The sequence below is a fragment of the Pseudophryne corroboree genome, chromosome 5 (genome assembly GCF_028390025.1).
Source record: "Pseudophryne corroboree isolate aPseCor3 chromosome 5, aPseCor3.hap2, whole genome shotgun sequence".
NCBI classification, from domain to species: domain Eukaryota; kingdom Metazoa; phylum Chordata; class Amphibia; order Anura; family Myobatrachidae; genus Pseudophryne; species Pseudophryne corroboree.
This window is the reverse complement of record NC_086448.1, coordinates 28292690-28312576: the sequence shown is the minus strand read 5'-3', so window position 1 is coordinate 28312576 and position 19887 is coordinate 28292690. Positions and strand designations below refer to the sequence as shown.

Genomic DNA, 19887 nt, shown 5'->3' with positions numbered 1-19887 from the left:
AAAAAGCCGTGAGTAAAAATACTTTCTTCATAGTAAAGTTACTTGGCGCAGTCGCAGTGCGAACTTTGCGCATGCGTACTAAGCGGATTTTCACTGCGATGCGATGAAAAATACCGAGCGAACAACTCGGAATGAGGGCCCTTGTCTGTGCATTTGTTATTAGGAGCCATGTCCAGACCGTACAAAATAAATGACAAGTTTAAAGTTGAAATTACCTGTTTGGGGATGTTGCTCAGTGTTTAGTAAAAAATAAATAAATTATATATATATATATATATATATATATATATATATATATATATATATATATATATATATATATATATATCTAACAATCAGAAATCACACTGTGTCCTTTACACTATGACTATACCTCATTAAATGTAAAGATATAGTACACCTGACCACAATGGTGAAATGATCAAAGGAGGTAAACAGCAGCTTAGTCTTTTGCCACAATGGCATCAAGCCGTTATGGCAATGCAGCGTCTGGTTTACAAACAACTGAGATGTCCACTTACAGTGTCTTAGGACAGTGGATTTCCATCATTGGGCCTAATTCAGATCTGATCGCAGCAGCAAATTTGTTAGCAGTTGTGCAAAACCATGTGCACTGCAGGTGTGGCAGATATAACATGTGCAGAGAGAGTTAGATTTGGATGGGGTGTGTTCAAACTGAAATCTAAATTGCAGTGTAAAAATAAAGCAGCCAGTATTTACCCTGCACAGAAACAATATAACCCACCCAAATCGAACTCTCTCTGCATATGTTATATCTGCCCCACCTGCAGTGCACATGGGGGGTCATTCCGAGTTGATCGCTAGTTAAAAATGTTTGCAGCGCAGCGCTTAAGTGAAAAAGCGGCACTTCTGCGCATGCGTATGTGGCGCAGTGCGCACGCGCGACGTACTTTCACAACGGCCGATGTATTTTTACACAAGGTCTAGCTACGCTTTTCATTCGCAATGCCAGCCGCGAAGTGATTGACAGGAAAGGGGCGTTTCTGGGTGTCAACTGACCATTTTCAGGGAGTGTTCGAAAAAAAACGCAGGCGTGCCAGGAAAAACGCAGGCGTGGCTCGGAGAACGCAGGGCATGTTTGTGATGTCACATCCGGAACTAAACAGTCTGAAGTGATCGCAAGCTAGGAGTAGGTCTGGAGCTACTCTGAAACTGCACAATTTTTTTTGTTGCCGCTCTGCGATTCTTTCGTTCACACTTCAGCTGAGCTAAAATACACTCCCAGAGGGCGGCGGCATAGCGTTTGCACGGCTGCTAAAAACAGCTAGCGAGCGAACAACTCGGAATGACCCCACATGGTTTTGCCCATCTGCTAACAAAGTTGCTGCTACGATCAGGTCTGAATTAGTCCCCATATCCTTTATCATGGCCATTGGAGACACTTCACGTGTACTGTAACGGAAGATGCTCATTTGCACCTGTTAGAAATTACTGAATACATTTAAAGTGAAATTTAATGTGAAAGTAAGAAAGACCAGAACCAAGGCACAAATTTCATCTATATCTTCTGCTTTTTTGTGTTTACTACATGATCCAGATATAATGACGTCCGAGTTGCCCGGAAGTGCGGATACTCAGTTGTACTCTGACGTTTCTTTTAAAGTGCCAATCATTTACAAGTGATGATTGCTGCTTTAAAAAAAGTCGAAGTTCGGACAAGAACCGGCACCTCCGGCAAACTCGGCCGTCATTAGATCCGGCCCAAAATATGAAGCTATTTAATAAAAAACACTACCAGGTAAAATTCCTCATTCTCAAAAACATAGTTTAAAAAACTGTTGTAAACTAAAGCCATTTCCTTTTTTTTTTTAAAAGAAAGCCATGAAATAGCGCCATCGCTGTGTGTGTAGGCGACAGGTGTCCTTCCGCACACCTGAGACAATCAGCGTTTGAGGATCTTGCAGGTCACAGATTCTGTTTTGCTGTTTTATTATATTCATTGCCGACCTGTCACTTATACGCAGAGGACACTTTTGCGAATCACCCTTCAGCAATATCTGGCTGCAGTAAGCCCCTCGCCAGCTCCGTTACAATCTACCCATGACCAGCGCCCTCGCCAGCTCCGTTACAATCTACCCATGACCAGCGCACAAAGACCCACTTTTCACATCTGAGTAATCTCATCTCTTTTGAGGTGCACTAATGCCTCGTGCCTCAGTGATGTCACTAGTCCCAAGTGCAGTCTCATGTCTCCATAGCTCCCAATGTCAGGGGTCTTGATGGCGGAACAGGGTGTGTGGCTGTGACAAAATGAGGGCACACTGTAGGAACACCCCCGGTGGGTGTTTTGTTTATTTAATGTTGCTCACTGGGGAAATCCCTGTGACCTGCCTCCATAGCATGGTACACTGTAACACCTCCCAATCCCACCGCATATCATGGAAAATCTCCTAATTGCTGTACTGCGGGACAGTCCCCGGAGCCGAGAGAGTATTAGCTATATTAGAATTGGTGAAAACTAATAACGGCGGTTACCCTTCTTCTTACAGGCCGCATCCTTCTGCAATATGACTGACAGCAGTTAGCATTCGTGGGGTGGCGACGCGACAATTCATGGGCGTGATGGGCCGCTGCATGGTGTCACACGCAGCCGCTACGATTAAAAAAATGCTGGTGGACTGCCTGACAGTGCACCCAGGCTGCGCTGCCAGGGGTCATTCTTAATTCGATGCTGTGGATGCTGCGGACGCATCAGGAGGCGGTGCCACACATGCTGGATGACTTTTTCCCGTGCTGGGCAGCCCCCAGCATGTGAGGAGATTGACGCAGATCTTGCTGCTATGAGATCTGCGTCCATATCTGAATAAGGTCCATTGGCCCCTGACAGGGAAAAATGAAACATACGTAATTCCCCTGTTTAGGGCATGGTGCAAGAGCGTGTAGGAGCCGTAGTTTTTTATGTAAGAATGTAAGCTCTCACGATCAGGGCCCTCTTCCCTCATGTGCTTTCACATCTCTTACTTAACCTATCTTCTTTTCAGTACTCCCTTTGATGGCACCAAATCCAGATCTGACCCGGGGTTTGGAATACCTGTTCCTGTTCCAGCCAGACTCAGGATGTGTCCCGATTACACCACGGCTCCAACACGGATTATTCCAGGATTGCTGCCATTTACATTTCACACGATTGTAGTGGAACTGTTCTGCCGGTGATAAGAGATAACAGCATCCCCAAGCGCGAGGAAACCGTCTTTCTCTATACTGTGAACGGGACCCGTGTCCAACCCTGCAAGCTACCCATGTCCAATCCTGAAAGCCACGGAGCTGCGAATCGGAATAACTCGAAGGGGCGGTGTGAAGGGGAATTAGATTTGAGAATCCAAACTGAAATCTGTTGCACTGTGAAACTTACGCTGCTAAGTATGTCATACAAAGTAGATGTGATTCCGCACCGGTATTCTAAAGGTTCTATAAGATAAATATCAGGATGATATTCATGAATTATTAGTATTATGTAGTACCAGAATGAAGTATGATTATACACATATAATTAGTGTTAATTAAAGAGTCTGGTGGTGCACCCAGAGTCAGAAGAAAACCAAGGAAAAAGAAAAAATACAGAAGACTCTTGTGTGGATGCACTCTTATTTTTAGAAATTGATTAATGTGATGATATTAAAACATAACTTTTATTCAATGATTACTCTAAGAAAAAATCCACCAGTTAAGGTCTGGAAAGAATGTATATAGCTAATTGCGTGTGGTTCAGGTCATTTGCATCTCTAAGGGATGCTGATTTGTTAACATGGCTGGTTCGACCTGCTTGGTAGGGTATATATATATATATATATATATATATATATATATATATATATATATATATATATATATATATATATATATATATATATATATAGTACCTAGATTGACACGTATTTATAAAAAAAAAAAAAAAAAAAAATATATAAAAAAATTGGAAATGTTCTGGTTAGTCTATATGCATAGACTACAGGAAGGATGTAGACACTCTTGCTCTACACCCTGTTCCTATCCAACCAGTACAAGCACTGCTTGTATTATTGGGACCTCTGGGGGTCATCAAAGCTCAATTATAGGAGGAGTATAGATCCTGATTAGTGATGGGCCAATCCCGATCTATGACATATCAAGACAAACGGTACTTTGATTAAAGAATATAGTGCAGAAAAAGAAATAATAGGGGAGAAAGTGGTGATCCTGCTGTTGGCTTGGAGTCAAGCAGATCATAAATTACAACACCGGGTATTCTCTGGGGGTCACCCTCACAGGTACTGACCCAGCCCGCCACCGTTTTGCTTCCAAGATCGGACGAGATCGGGCTCAGTCGGTGGGGTATGGTAGTAATTCCTGTATCTGCTATAGCCGACTCACCAATGAGAGTGCACCTAGTTGGGGTAGGGAAAAAGAACCATATGTGGGAGGGAGATAGAAAACGAGGCGGATCTGCTGTCCATGTTAGGCACAGGGTAACCTGTGGATCAGGGATGAGAGTCCGCAGAAAAGAGGAAGAAGAAAAAAGAGAGAGAGAGAAAAAGAGAGAAAAGGAAGTTATAGACTACAGGATACTATTTAAGGAATCAGAAAATTGGTAGTGGCCAAATTGGCTGATAATGTTAGATATGGTCCCTGGTCACGGGATCTAAAATGGATATATAGGTATCACAGCCAAAATGATTCCCTGAGTCAACCTGATTAGGTCTGAGAATTTGTACAAAGCCACATATATGTACTGGTAAACAAAAACATAGTATTTTTGAATAATGATCCTATTGAAAATATAAGAAATATAAGAAATAAGTGGGTAAACAGCCCCTGCGGATATCACTTAATTGGGTATAATCACCATTAGAAGTAAATGGGCGAGTGGACTTCTGCAGATACCGCTTAATTGGATATAATTACCACTTCAGAAATTCACAAATCAACATGCAAATAGCAATTGTGATAAGACATTTTGTGGTGCTGGGAAAAGATGGGCTGTTTGGAAAAAAAGAGAGAAGGGGGTGGGGGGTGTATATAGGAGAGAGGGGGAGGATGTGAGAATCTCTATCAACTGTTAATTACAATATCACAGTCATGATCCAGAGCCCTGGATTGCCCTTGTTGAGGCCAAAGGAATTCTAATCATATATACTAATTGGCTATGTTTGATATAGAGAATCTCTAGGAGGTAAACAGGACAGAACAGTGTACCGGTCCCTGCCCAGGTCCCTGGGTCAGTAAATATAAGACAGGATGCAAATTATATTCCTCAGGTCCTTAATACATGTTGAGGTGTATCATGCTTGAGTGCTGAGATAGGTCCTGATGGAGCTGGAAAACGCGTTTCACCCGTCCTGCGGGCTTGCTCACTTCCAATGCTGCTGGTGAGATGAATAAGCTGAGGTTTAAATACCTGTGTGGAGGGTTGTTAGCCAATGGCTACTAGGAGTTTAATTAGCCTGTAATGCACATCAGACCTCCGCTCTGCTCGGCGGAAGTGATGTGGTTTAGCAGGTTGCTAGGCAACCTATGGTGTTTGCCTTAGCATGGGGACAACTCAGAAAGCATGGGGAGGGAGAGGGAATATGAGATAATTACTAGGGTGGAGATCTCGTGGGTGCTGCGGGTAGATATATTGAGGTGCCAGAGACGTAGTTTGCCCGTTTAGGACGCTCTGTGTTCGGAGCCCCGATGCGATACTTCACATCCGGTGATCAGCTCCAGCGTCACGTTGCCAGGATGCAGGCCGCTCTCGGCTGCCAATGGTGACGTCATCAAAAAATGGACGACGGGATTAGAGCGTCCCATTGCCGGGCAACCCAGCGTGCCTCAGCCGGCAGTGTGACTGATCGGAATGAGTCATTAGGCTGGCTTGTTAAGGATGTGAGAAAAATGAAGCCAGGGTTGGTTGTTTAACATTACACGTCAGGTGCTTCTGACGTTCAGCCACAAGGTGTGGATTTTGATTGGGCAGTAATTGGCAGCAACATTATAAATAATGTGTCACATTGGGTAAAGAAATACAGATAATAAAACAATACAGATATTAAAACCAAAAGGGGGGGTTTGGGGCGGGAGAGGGGGGGTTTATTGTTGTTTATTAAGGTGGGTATTTAGGGGAGGGAAAAAATATGCTAAATAAAATAGTGTGAAAATATGGGAGAATTATAGAGGGGTTAGAGCTTGGATTTTATTCTAGGTTCATTTAAGAGTGGGTGTAAATTGGTGGATTGTGTCTGGATACCTATGGATGTGTATACGTGAGATTGTGCTTGGGGGAGTGAAACAGGATATATGTTATGTATGATAAAAAAGGTGCTGGATATGTGTGTTTTGTATAATAAAAAGGTGGTGGATTGGGGGGACCAGGGGGGAAAAAGGATGATGGGTGAGGTGGTGGGACATATAAGGGTGAAGGCTGGTGTAGAAGTATTGATGGGATGTTGGTGATGTCGAGTTAAGGACGTGTGGTGCATTGAATAGTTATTGCGTGATGGGTTGTCTGAAGTCATGTGTGCATGGTTTCAAGGATGTAGACATAATAAGTATCCTTGATAGTGATGCCTTAAATTTGTACACATTGGTAAGTGATGAAGTGAGAAATAAGTGAAGCGAATGTAAGTGCTGTTGGAGCGTGATGGAAAAGGAGGAGGGAAAGTGGGGTGAAAGAAGAGGAAAAAAGGGGGGGTAAAGTTTGGTGCTGCTAAAGATAATAATAATAATAATAATAATAATAATGATAATAATAAAGATAATAAAAATGGGTTAGTCGGTATATTCTGATGAGTGACTGTTGCTATTGCTAGAGGAGGGGGGGGGGGAAAAAAAAAAAAGGGGGGGGGGGGAGGGAAAAGGGAGCATATGAATGACAATTGGATAGGATGATGAGTAGGTGGACAGTTTTTACAGGAAGACACTGTAATTTATGCTCTCATTGAGGCCCATTGGTTTATAGGTATTCAATTTGAATATCCACTCAGTTTCTTTCTTTAATAGTTCTTTGGTCAAATCTCCTCCTCTGATACCCAACTGGATTCTTTCCAAGCCAAAGACTCTGAGATCTTTTCGGAAGTCTGAATGATGGGAATGAAAATGTCTAGCAACCGAAGTCAATTTTCTCATACGTGTGAGATCACTGGCAGCATTCCGACATGTTCCCACATGTTCCAGGATTCGTTCCTTGAACTTTCGGGTCGTCATTCCAACGTACCTTAAGTTGCAACTACATTCTATGCAGTAAATCAGACCTTGGGTACTACAGTTGAAAAATTCTTTGATAGCTATTGGTTGGTCGTAGCGATCTATTGTTGTATTGATTTTGGCTATCTGGGGACAAGCTTTACAGTGTCCACATGGAAAAGTGCCGTGCAAGGTACTGGGCCTGATTGTCCTGGGTTGGAAGTGACTCCGTACAAGGAGGTCCCTGATGTTCCTTGATCTCCTCCAACTCATTTGGATATTGGTGTCTATCCATGGTGCCAAGGTCTTATCCAGTTGAAGTATAGGAAGATGTTTTTCGATTGCTTTTTTAATTTGTCGCCATTCCGGGCAAAAAGTCCCTATGAATCTGATCTTGTCGTCTTGTTGTTTAGGGGTTTTGGCTGAGAAAATGAGGGTATCTCTGGGTATTTTCGTCACTTCTTTGTATGCTCGTTTGAGAGACCTTTTGCTGTACCCTCTCTCATGCAGTCGGCGAGATAATTCCTGGCTTTTACTTTTGAACACTTCCTTTTCAGAGCAATTTCTTCGAAGTCTAAGGAACTCCCCTTTGGGTATGTTTTCCACCGTAGGTGGGAAATGTGCGCTGGTCTGGAATAGGAGACTGTTGGTAGATGTTTCTTTCCGATACAGTTCCGTTGACAGACTGCCAGTGGTGGATTTGTAGATGTTGATATCAAGAAATGCTACTTTATCCTGATTGATGGTGTGTGTGAGCCTTATGTTTAGGTCATTGTTGTTGAGAAGCTTAATAAATTCAATAAGGAGATTCAGTTCCCCATCCCAGATGACAAAGATGTCATCTATATATCTAAGCCACAACATGACGTGTTCCGTATATTGGTCGTTGGTATCAGTGAAGACATATTTCTGCTCCCACCAGCCCAGAAATAGGTTTGCATATGTGGGTGCGCATGCTGCCCCCATGGCTGTCCCTCGGACCTGTAGGTAAAATTGTTCCTGAAATGTGAAGTAGTTTTTCTCCAAGACGAAGGTGAGGAGGCTGTGTAGGAAGTCACCAAAATCCCCTAGTTCATTATTATCCAGGAAGAACTTGGTTGCACTTAGACCTGCCTTATGTTCAATACTGGTGTAAAGTGCCTCAACATCTAAAGTCACCAATAGGAAGTTGTCTTCGAATGTGATGTCATGGATCTTCCGGAGCAAGTCTGAGGTGTCTTGCAGATGTGATGGTAATTGTAGGACATATTCGCGGAGATGTAAATCCAAAAAGCGGCTTGGTTGTTCGAGGAGGCCTCCGTTGCCTGACATAATTGGTCTTCCAGGGGGTTTATTAAGGTCTTTATGTGTTTTGGGTAGAAGATAGAAAGTAGGTGTTCTGGGGTTTTTAACTGAAAGGTAGGCATGTTCTTGTTTGGTGATGGTTCCTGATGATAGTGCCTCTCCAATGAGATTGGTGTATTCGTTCAAAAATCGAGTAGTTGGGTTGTTGGGTAGCCTTCTATAGCATGTAGTTTGTTTCAATTGTCGCAATGCTTCCATTACATACATATCTACCGGCCAGAGCACTATATTTCCCCCTTTGTCCGAAGGTTTAATTATTACCTCTTTCCATTCTCTGATTTCTCTTAATGCTTCTCTCTCATTGTGTGACATATTCTGAGGGAAGTAATAATATTTCCGGTCTCTCCGATGTTTAATCACATCGAACTCTTTAGAGACCATGTCCATAAAGACCCGGATTTCTGGGCTATTATTATCTGGTGGGAAAAATGTAGATTTGGCTTTACACTTGGGGCGGTCTCTAGGACCAGCTACCTCATTCTGTTCCGATTGAAGGTCTTCTAAGATTGCCACCATTTCCAAATCCTCTGTAGTCAGATTGGAGCCTCCCTCAAACCCCTCTAATCTGGGGTTTCGATCACTAAAGAATTTCTTTAGGAGCAATTTTCTCCCGAAGAGGCGCAAGTCCTTTTCCCACATAAACCTATCGAAAGGTTTTGTGGGGGAAAAAGATAGGCCCTTGCTCAATACTTTCTTTTGTTCCGGGGAAATTATTATATTGGATAGGTTGATGATTTGTAGGTGATCAGTGGGCAATGGATTCAACGTACCTTCCTCTGCCGTTCTGGGTATCTCGAAGTTCTGGGTGTGTCCCAATGGCGGTTTCTTCCCCTGTCTTTTCTTTCTCCCCCTCCTCGTCGGTCTATGTTTCGAGTTCTGCCTCTTTGTTTCTGGCCTTGGCCTAAAAAATAGGGTGAAGACTCCTGATCGTCTGTATCATAAGAAGGATGCGTGTCTCTCAAGGGTTCATTCGCTGAGTCGTCACTCATGGAGGACTCAAATTCCGAGAAGGTAGAGTCTTCTGGTTGTCTCCTATCTCTGTTCCTAGGTGGTCTGAGATTCCATCTGAAGATATTCCCCTGGGTGAAATCTTGTTTGTCCCTCTGAAGTTTGTTCCTTTTTCTATCTCTAATGCCACTTTCATATGTTTCCAGGTCTTTTTTGATTTTTTCAAAGGTGGTCTGGAATGGGAGATCCTTCTCCCATTTTTCAAGAGTTTTGCCCAGCTCTTCAATCTCTTTTTCAACTTGATCAAGGATCAGTGTATCATGTTTGACCAATATGTGAAGTAAATCACTGGAACATTTAAGAAGGGCAGCCTCCCATTCGGTTTTGAGGCTGGCTGTTGCTAGAGGAAAAGACGGGAAGATTTTGGGTCTCAGGCCCCTAGGTACAATTTTATGTTTGATATAATTCTGCAGGGTAGTAGTGTCCCAGGTTAGGCGTATTCTCTTTTGTAATGTTTTGTGAAGTTTTGATAGTGGACTTTTCCAGTCCGTTGGAGTCCGGTCCGGGTCCTCTGTGTCAGAGAAAAGGTCCTCAAAATTCTCTGTATTCCTACATCTAGATAATTCTGACTTGAGTGAAAAAGCGGTCATTTCTGGAGATGTAGTAACTGGTGGATATGTGATATTTCTATAGTCAACCTTGGGAATAAGGTTCCCTGATTGGTGATGTAAGGCAAAAGAATTGTAACCTAACCGTGCTGGAATCAGAAGCTGACCGTGTGGTCAGAAAAACAGACTATCATACAAAGTAGATGTGATTCCGCACCGGTATTCTAAAGGTTCTATAAGATAAATATCAGGATGATATTCATGAATTATTAGTATTATGTAGTACCAGAATGAAGTATGATTATACACGTATAATTAGTGTTAATTAAAGAGTCTGGTGGTGCACCCAGAGTCAGAAGAAAACCAAGGAAAAAGAAAAAATACAGAAGACTCTTGTGTGGATGCACTCTTATTTTTAGAAATTGATTAATGTGATGATATTAAAACATAACTTTTATTCAATGATTACTCTAAGAAAAAATCCACCATTTATGGTCTGGAAAGAATGTATATAGCTAATTGCGTGTGGTTCAGGTCATTTGCATCTCTAAGGGATGCTGATTTGTTAACATGGCTGGTTCGACCTGCTTGGTAGGGTATATATATATATATATATATATATATATATATAGTACCTAGATTGACACGTATTTATAAAAAAAAAAAAAAAAAAATATATAAAAAAATTGGAAATGTTCTGGTTAGTCTATATGCATAGACTACAGGAAGGATGTAGACACTCTTGCTCTACACCCTGTTCCTATCCAACCAGTACAAGCACTGCTTGTATTATTGGGACCTCTGGGGGTCATCAAAGCTCAATTATAGGAGGAGTATAGATCCTGATTAGTGATGGGCCAATCCCGATCTATGACATATCAAGACAAACGGTACTTTGATTAAAGAATATAGTGCAGAAAAAGAAATAATAGGGGAGAAAGTGGTGATCCTGCTGTTGGCTTGGAGTCGAGCAGATCATAAATTACAACACCGGGTATTCTCTGGGGGTCACCCTCACAGGTACTGACCCAGCCCGCCACCGTTTTGCTTCCAAGATCGGACGAGATCGGGCTCAGTCGGTGGGGTATGGTAGTAATTCCTGTATCTGCTATAGCCGACTCACCAATGAGAGTGCACCTAGTTGGGGTAGGGAAAAAGAACCATATGTGGGAGGGAGATAGAAAACGAGGCGGATCTGCTGTCCATGTTAGGCACAGGGTAACCTGTGGATCAGGGATGAGAGTCCGCAGAAAAGAGGAAGAAGAAAAAAGAGAGAGAGAGAAAAAGAGAGAAAAGGAAGTTATAGACTACAGGATACTATTTAAGGAATCAGAAAATTGGTAGTGGCCAAATTGGCTGATAATGTTAGATATGGTCCCTGGTCACGGGATCTAAAATGGATATATAGGTATCACAGCCAAAATGATTCCCTGAGTCAACCTGATTAGGTCTGAGAATTTGTACAAAGCCACATATATGTACTGGTAAACAAAAACATAGTATTTTTGAATAATGATCCTATTGAAAATATAAGAAATATAAGAAATAAGTGGGTAAACAGCCCCTGCGGATATCGCTTAATTGGGTATAATCACCATTAGAAGTAAATGGGCGAATGGACTTCTGCAGATACCGCTTAATTGGATATAATTACCACTTCAGAAATTCACAAATCAACATGCAAATAGCAATTGTGATAAGACATTTTGTGGTGCTGGGAAAAGATGGGCTGTTTGGAAAAAAAGAGAGAAGGGGGTGGGGGGTGTATATAGGAGAGAGGGGGAGGATGTGAGAATCTCTATCAACTGTTAATTACAATATCACAGTCATGATCCAGAGCCCTGGATTGCCCTTGTTGAGGCCAAAGGAATTCTAATCATATATACTAATTGGCTATGTTTGATATAGAGAATCTCTAGGAGGTAAACAGGACAGAACAGTGTACCGGTCCCTGCCCAGGTCCCTGGGTCAGTAAATATAAGACAGGATGCAAATTATATTCCTCAGGTCCTTAATACATGTTGAGGTGTATCATGCTTGAGTGCTGAGATAGGTCCTGCTGGAGCTGGAAAACGCGTTTCACCCGTCCTGCGGGCTTGCTCACTTCCAATGCTGCTGGTGAGATGAATAAGCTGAGGTTTAAATACCTGTGTGGAGGGTTGTTAGCCAATGGCTACTAGGAGTTTAATTAGCCTGTAATGCACATCAGACCTCCGCTCTGCTCGGCGGAAGTGATGTGGTTTAGCAGGTTGCTAGGCAACCTATGGTGTTTGCCTTAGCATGGGGACAACTCAGAAAGCATGGGGAGGGAGAGGGAATATGAGATAATTACTAGGGTGGAGATCTCGTGGGTGCTGCGGGTAGATATATTGAGGTGCCAGAGACGTAGTTTGCCCGTTTAGGACGCTCTGTGTTCGGAGCCTGTGCATTACAGGCTAATTAAACTCCTAGTAGCCATTGGCTAACAACCCTCCACACAGGTATTTAAACCTCAGCTTATTCATCTCACCAGCAGCATTGGAAGTGAGCAAGCCCGCAGGACGGGTGAAACGCGTTTTCCAGCTCCAGCAGGACCTATCTCAGCACTCAAGCATGATACACCTCAACATGTATTAAGGACCTGAGGAATATAATTTGCATCCTGTCTTATATTTACTGACCCAGGGACCTGGGCAGGGACCGGTACACTGTTCTGTCCTGTTTACCTCCTAGAGATTCTCTATATCAAACATAGCCAATTAGTATATATGATTAGAATTCCTTTGGCCTCAACAAGGGCAATCCTGGGCTCTGGATCATGACTGTGATATTGTAATTAACAGTTGATAGAGATTCTCACATCCTCCCCCTCTCTCCTATATACACCCCCCACCCCCTTCTCTCTTTTTTTCCAAACAGCCCATCTTTTCCCAGCACCACAAAATGTCTTATCACAATTGCTATTTGCATGTTGATTTGTGAATTTCTGAAGTGGTAATTATATCCAATTAAGCGGTATCTGCAGAAGTCCACTCGCCCATTTACTTCTAATGGTGATTATACCCAATTAAGTGATATCCGCAGGGGCTGTTTACCCACTTATTTCTTATATTTCTTATATTTTCAATAGGATCATTATTCAAAAATACTATGTTTTTGTTTACCAGTACATATATGTGGCTTTGTACAAATTCTCAGACCTAATCAGGTTGACTCAGGGAATCATTTTGGCTGTGATACCTATATATCCATTTTAGATCCCGTGACCAGGGACCATATCTAACATTATCAGCCAATTTGGCCACTACCAATTTTCTGATTCCTTAAATAGTATCCTGTAGTCCATGGGTCTTCAACCTGTGGCCCTCCAGCTGCTGTGAAACTACACATCCCAGCATGCCCTGCCACAATTTTGCTATTAAGGTATGCTAAAACTGAGGCAGGGCATGCTGGGATGTGTAGTTCCACAGCAGCTGGAGGGTCGCAGGTTGAAGACCCATGCTGTAGTCTATAACTTCCTTTTCTCTCTTTTTCTCTCTCTCTCTTTTTTCTTCTTCCTCTTTTCTGCGGACTCTCATCCCTGATCCACAGGTTACCCTGTGCCTAACATGGACAGCAGATCCGCCTCGTTTTCTATCTCCCTCCCACATATGGTTCTTTTTCCCTACCCCAACTAGGTGCACTCTCATTGGTGAGTCGGCTATAGCAGATACAGGAATTACTACCATACCCCACCGACTGAGCCCGATCTCGTCCGATCTTGGAAGCAAAACGGTGGCGGGCTGGGTCAGTACCTGTGAGGGTGACCCCCAGAGAATACCCGGTGTTGTAATTTATGATCTGCTCGACTCCAAGCCAACAGCAGGATCACCACTTTCTCCCCTATTATTTCTTTTTCTGCACTATATTCTTTAATCAAAGTACCGTTTGTCTTGATATGTCATAGATCGGGATTGGCCCATCACTAATCAGGATCTATACTCCTCCTATAATTGAGCTTTGATGACCCCCAGAGGTCCCAATAATACAAGCAGTGCTTGTACTGGTTGGATAGGAACAGGGTGTAGAGCAAGAGTGTCTACATCCTTCCTGTAGTCTATGCATATAGACTAACCAGAACATTTCCAATTTTTTTTTTTTTTTATAAATACGTGTCAATCTAGGTACTATATATATATATATATATATATATATACCCTACCAAGCAGGTCGAACCAGCCATGTTAACAAATCAGCATCCCTTAGAGATGCAAATGACCTGAACCACACGCAATTAGCTATATACATTCTTTCCAGACCTTAACTGGTGGATTTTTTCTTAGAGTAATCATTGAATAAAAGTTATGTTTTAATATCATCACATTAATCAATTTCTAAAAATAAGAGTGCATCCACACAAGAGTCTTCTGTATTTTTTCTTTTTCGCTGCTAAGTATGTGTAGGCTACATGCAAAAGCAGCCAGTATTTACCCTGCATGCACAATACAGGACTGTGGGGGTCATTCCAACCCGATCGCTCACTGCAGTTTGTCGCAGCGCAGCGATCGGGTCAGAACGGCACATGGCAGTCATCGTTGCGTAGCGATTGCCTCTGAGACAGTTTAGGGGGAGCGGCCGGACCGCTCCCCCTAAACTGTCTTAGAGGTGATTGCTAGGCAACGACGACTGGCATGCGCCGACGCACTGCGGCGCCGGTGCATGTGCAGTTCCGACCCGAACGCTGCGCTGCAACAAACTGCAGCAAGCGAACGGGTCAGAACGGCACATGGCAGTCGTCGTTGCGTAGCGATCGCCTCTGAGGCAGAGGCACTCGCTGGGAGGGAGGGGGCTAAATTAAGCACAGCTATGATCAACTCGGAATGACCCCCTGTATTTGCTCCCCTTGCAGTGCAGCTTGATTGCTCCACATACAGGGGGTCATTCTAAATTTAGCCCCGCATGTCAGTCCGCCCCCCCCCCCCCCCTGCACAAATTCAAAAGCATCACACAGCGGCAATGCTTTTGTATTTCTGGAGTAACTTCCGGCCAGCGCAGCTCCCGCGGCCGGCCAGGAGTTGTTCGTCGCTGCCGCAGGGGCTACTTGAGACATCACGCAGCTGCCGCGGCCCGCTTCCCCCAACGGTCTGGCCACGCCTGCATCATTGGCCGGACCGCTCCCCCTAAACCGCTCCCCCTAAACTGTCTTAGAGGCGATTGCTAGGCAACGACGACTGGCATGCGCCGACGCACTGAGGCGCCGGTGCATGCGCAGTTCCGACCCGATCGCTGCCACAAACTGCAGCAAGCGAATGGGTCGGAATGACCCCCACAGTCACTTGTTCTCCAGCCTGTAGTTTATTAGGATCATTTTATCTTTACTTTATATTTACTTGTGCGGTGTTTCATTCCCTTTATTTTCTTTGAATAAAATGAATGCATTTGTGATGTGTTTCAATAACATTTTATTCTCCAGCCGAATGTAATATTGAAATGAACGTTCCCACCTTTGGAACACGATCAAACTTTTCTCGTCTGAAATATTCTCTATAGAAAGCATTTTTGATCTATGGTTGGAATAAGTAATGGGAAATAATGGTACAGTCAAAAGTGTCACTTCCATTTGAAAATTACTATTAAAACCATTTTACTTTCGGAGGCGCAGCGAGGAGCACTAGATGCGGGGGAAGGGGTAGTCTGCATTACTCAGGCTGGAGAGCAGGGTAGGACTGATGGAGAGAACTGTTTTATTCTCGGGTTAGTAGTGCGATGCCGCAATACAGAGCGGGGAACAGGCTTTTTACATTCCAGACTGGCACAGAAATGAATTTTTACCATCCGCTCAGCACTCTCTCCCCCTCTCCTTCCATTAGCCCTTAAAGTAGTTTTCCACTCAGACTGGTTTCGTTGTTTTGTTGTGTGACTGCCCTCTGTGGTCTTCACACAATGTTTTTACCATATTGGAGCTCTTTGTTGGTGGCCTTTGGTTTCTGCACAAAACTACCTAATGGACACAATTGTATTCAGTGCAAAGAACTAAGCACAATTGTGATGCATTCAAAGGCTACTTACATCCAGTACAAAATAAAACTCAAGGAAACTCAATATAATACTAAGGAGAAAACAGAGAGACAGAAAGAAACAAAAAATGAAACAATGATTTGGTAAAAGCTGGAGGAGGACATACAGTTTACTCTGCAATAATGTAGGTCAATATTTTTGTTTTCAAAATACTATAATGCTACTTTATTGTATACATCTCCTATATAATAGCCCAGATCTGTGACTTTGTGCCTCATTTGCTAACGCTGGGCGGAGTCACAACACTGGGCGGAGTTAGTCAAATGAGTCACAGATCTGGGCAAATCTATAGGAGACTAGGAGCAGAAGCAGATGGTATGGGCATGGCACAGGCATAGAAACATAGAAACATAGAATTTGTCGGCAGATAAGAACCACTTGGCCCATCTAGTCTGCCCCTTTTTTTTTTTTTATATATTATTTTTTTTTATCACTAACCTTATTTGATCCTTATTTCTTTGTAAGGATATCCTTATGTCTATCCCATGCATGTTTAAATTGCTCTACTGTCTTAGCCTCTACCACCTCTGATGGGAGGCTATTCCACTTGTCCACTACCCTTTCTGTGAAATAATTTTTCCGCAAATTTCCCCTGAACCTCCCCCCCTCCAGTCTCAGTGCATGTCCTCGTGTCCTATTGCTTCTCTTCATTTGGAGAATGTTTCCCTCCTGGACTTTGTTAAAACCCTTCATATATTTGAAAGTTTCTATCATGTCGCCCCTTTCTCTTCTCTGCTCCAAACTATACATATTGAGATTTCTTAGTCTTTCTGGGTATGTTTTGTGATGTAGGCCATGCACCATTTTAGTTGCCCTCCTTTGTACAGTTTCTAATGTATTAATATCCTTTTGAAGATATGGCCTCCAGAACTGAATACAGTATTCTAGATGAGGCCGTACCAATGACCTATACAGTGGCATTATTACTTCTTTCTTTCTGCTGCTGATTCCTCTCCCAATGCAGCCAAGCATCTGACTAGCCTTCCTCATTGCCTTGTTACATTGCTTACCTGCCTTTAAGTCATCTGAAATAGTGACTCCTAGATCCCTTTCCTCCTCAGTAGTTTCCAGTATAGTGCCATTAATACTGTATTTAGCTTTAGGATTTTTGAGACCCAAGTGCATGATTTTGCATTTTTTGGCATTAAACTGTAATTGCCAGACTCTTGACCATTCCTCTAGTCTACCTAGATCCTCAATCATTTGTTTTACCCCACCTGGTGTGTCTACCCTGTTGCATACCTTTGTGTCATCTGCAAAAAGGCATACTTTCCCTTTAATCCCATTTGCAATGTCACCAATAAAGATATTGAAAAGCACTGGTCCAAGTACAGATCCCTGGGGTACTCCACTGGTAACATTTCCCTCCTGTGAATGCACTCCATTTACCACAACTCTCTGTTTTCTATCCTTCAACCAAGATCTTATCCATTCAATAATCCTAATATCCAATCCCAAACTTTCAAGTTTATTTAGCAGTCTGCGATGTGGAACTGTGTCAAAAGCCTTACTAAAGTCAAGATAAGCTATATCCATGGCTCCACCTTTATCCATCACTTTAGTCACACAATCAAAAAAGTCAATAAGATTTGTTTGACATGATCTTCCCCCAGTGAATCCATGCTGTTTGGGATCCAGTAAATTGCCGGATTTGAGATGATCTACAACTCTTTCTTTTAAGAGTGTTTCCATCAATTTCCCTACTACTGATGTAAGACTCACTGGTCTGTAGTTGTTTGCCTCTTCCTTGCTTCCACTTTTGTGCAGTGGGACTACGTTTGCTCTTTTCCAGTCCCCTGGAATTTCTCCTGTAGCTAATGACTGGTTGAATAATTCTGTCAATGGTGCTACCAGCACCTCTTTAAGTTCTTTTAGTATCCTTGGATGTATCCCATCTGGCCCCATAGATTTGTCCACTTTCAGCTTTGAGAGTTCTGTTAGGACCTTCTCCTCTGTAAATGTACTTGTTTCATTTTCCTGAATATCCCTGCAACTCAACTGTGGCCCCTTCCCCTCTCTTTCAGTAGTAAATACTGAGCAAAAATAATCATTAAGATGATCTGCTATTAAATTGTCTCCCTCAACAAGATTCCCAGTGTCCGTCTTTAGTTTTATAATTCCGCCTTTTGTTTTTCTTTTTTCGCTTATATACCTAAAAAAAGTTTTGCCTCCTTTACCCACTGACTGGGCCATTTTCTCCTCAGCTTGTGCCTTTGCACATCTGATTACCTTCTTTGTCTCCTTCTGTCTAACAAGATATATCTTTTTGTCTTCATTATTTTGTGTCTGCTTATATTTCCTAAAAGCCATCTTTTTTGCTCTCACAATATTTGCTACTTCTTTTGCAAACCACACTGGCTTCCTTTTCCTTGTGTTTTTCCTAACAGTTTTGATACAAAGGTCTGTTGCCTTCAATATTGCACATTTGAATGTTTTCCACCTCTCCTGCACTGTTTCCAAGTTCCTCCACTCTGCCAAAGAATCGCTTACACATTTTCCCATCCCTACAAAATCAGCCTTCCTAAAATCCAACAGGGGTGCATACCTCCCAGCTTTCTTCAGGCAGACAGGAGTGCATACCTCCCAGCTTTCTTCAGGCAGACAGGGGTGCATACCTCCCAACTTTCTTCAGGCAGACAGGGGTGCATACCTCCCAGCTTTCTTCAGGCAGACAGGGGTGCATACCTCCCAACTTTCTTCAGGCAGACAGGGGTGCATACCTCCCAGCTTTCTTCAGGCAGACAGGAGTGCATACCTCCCAACTTTCTTCAGGCAGACAGGGGTGCATACTTCCCAGCTTTCTTCAGGCAGACAGGGGTGCATACCTCCCAGCTTTCTTCAGGCAGACAGGGGTGCATACCTCCCAGCTTTCTTCAGGCAGAAGGAGGGACACATACGTAGCGAAAATGGGGCTTGCCCACCAAAAAGGGGCGTGGCTTCCTGGGAGGACCCGCGATCGCGAGCCACGCCCCATTTTCGTCAGTGAGGGGGAATGCCCAGCGCTCTGTGAACTGTTGGCATGCCCCCAGGGGCGGATTATGAGTCCGGGGTGCCCCGGGAACTTGATACAGGGGGGCCCTATCTCATTGCTGTGCCTGCTGTGGGTTTGGGGGCGTGGTCTAATAGCGGGACGCGTGGCCATGCCCCCTTGTGCAAATTCCGGGAATTAGTTTTTTTTAATGGGATTTTGGCCCCTCAGCTAGGGGTAAATCCAGAGGGGGTGGTCGCTCCCCCCTACACACCCGCACAGGCAGAAGAAAGCAGGGTGACTGCTGCCTCCCTGCAACACCACAGACCTGCCAATATGCAGCAGCGTGTGCTGACTGTAGCACAATGCTGCTGCTGTTGCTGGCAGGACGGGGGAGCTTCAGATCTGGGACAGAGCTACTCCAGCTGGGGGGCCCCCTATAACTGTGGGGCCCATGGTACATACCGCCCCGGGGCCCCCCTTAATCCGGCTCTGCTGCCGGGGCCCCCCTTAATCAATACCCCCTGATGCCCCGTCTCCTCTTGTCTCCACTAAATAGACGCTGTGCACATGCGCACAGCATCTATTCACCGCTGCTCTGCTAAGCAGAACAGCGAGTACAGGAGCTTCCCAACTGCCCTCCCCCCACCGCGGGACACTGCGGCCCACGGGTGGGACAGTGGGACAGACCAAAAAAAATGGGACTGTACCGCAAAAATCGGGGCAGTTGGGAGGTATGGGGGTCTGTGAGGGGGTATGCCGTACAGACAGACGGGCACCGGCTCACTGTGTGCTTGACCCCCCACATCAGCATACTCAGCA

General features: G+C 43.8%; 3 pseudogenes; 1 reads left to right on the top strand and 2 right to left on the bottom strand.

Annotated features, from left to right (window-relative positions):
* Positions 1-4227: 4227 nt before the first annotated feature.
* LOC134930289 (5S ribosomal RNA) lies at positions 4228-4346 on the bottom strand (annotated as a pseudogene).
* A 6694-nt stretch (positions 4347-11040) lies between these two features.
* LOC134930288 (5S ribosomal RNA) lies at positions 11041-11159 on the bottom strand (annotated as a pseudogene).
* Positions 11160-13756: 2597 nt separating this feature from the next.
* Positions 13757-13875, top strand: LOC134930287 (5S ribosomal RNA; annotated as a pseudogene).
* Positions 13876-19887: the final 6012 nt, after the last annotated feature.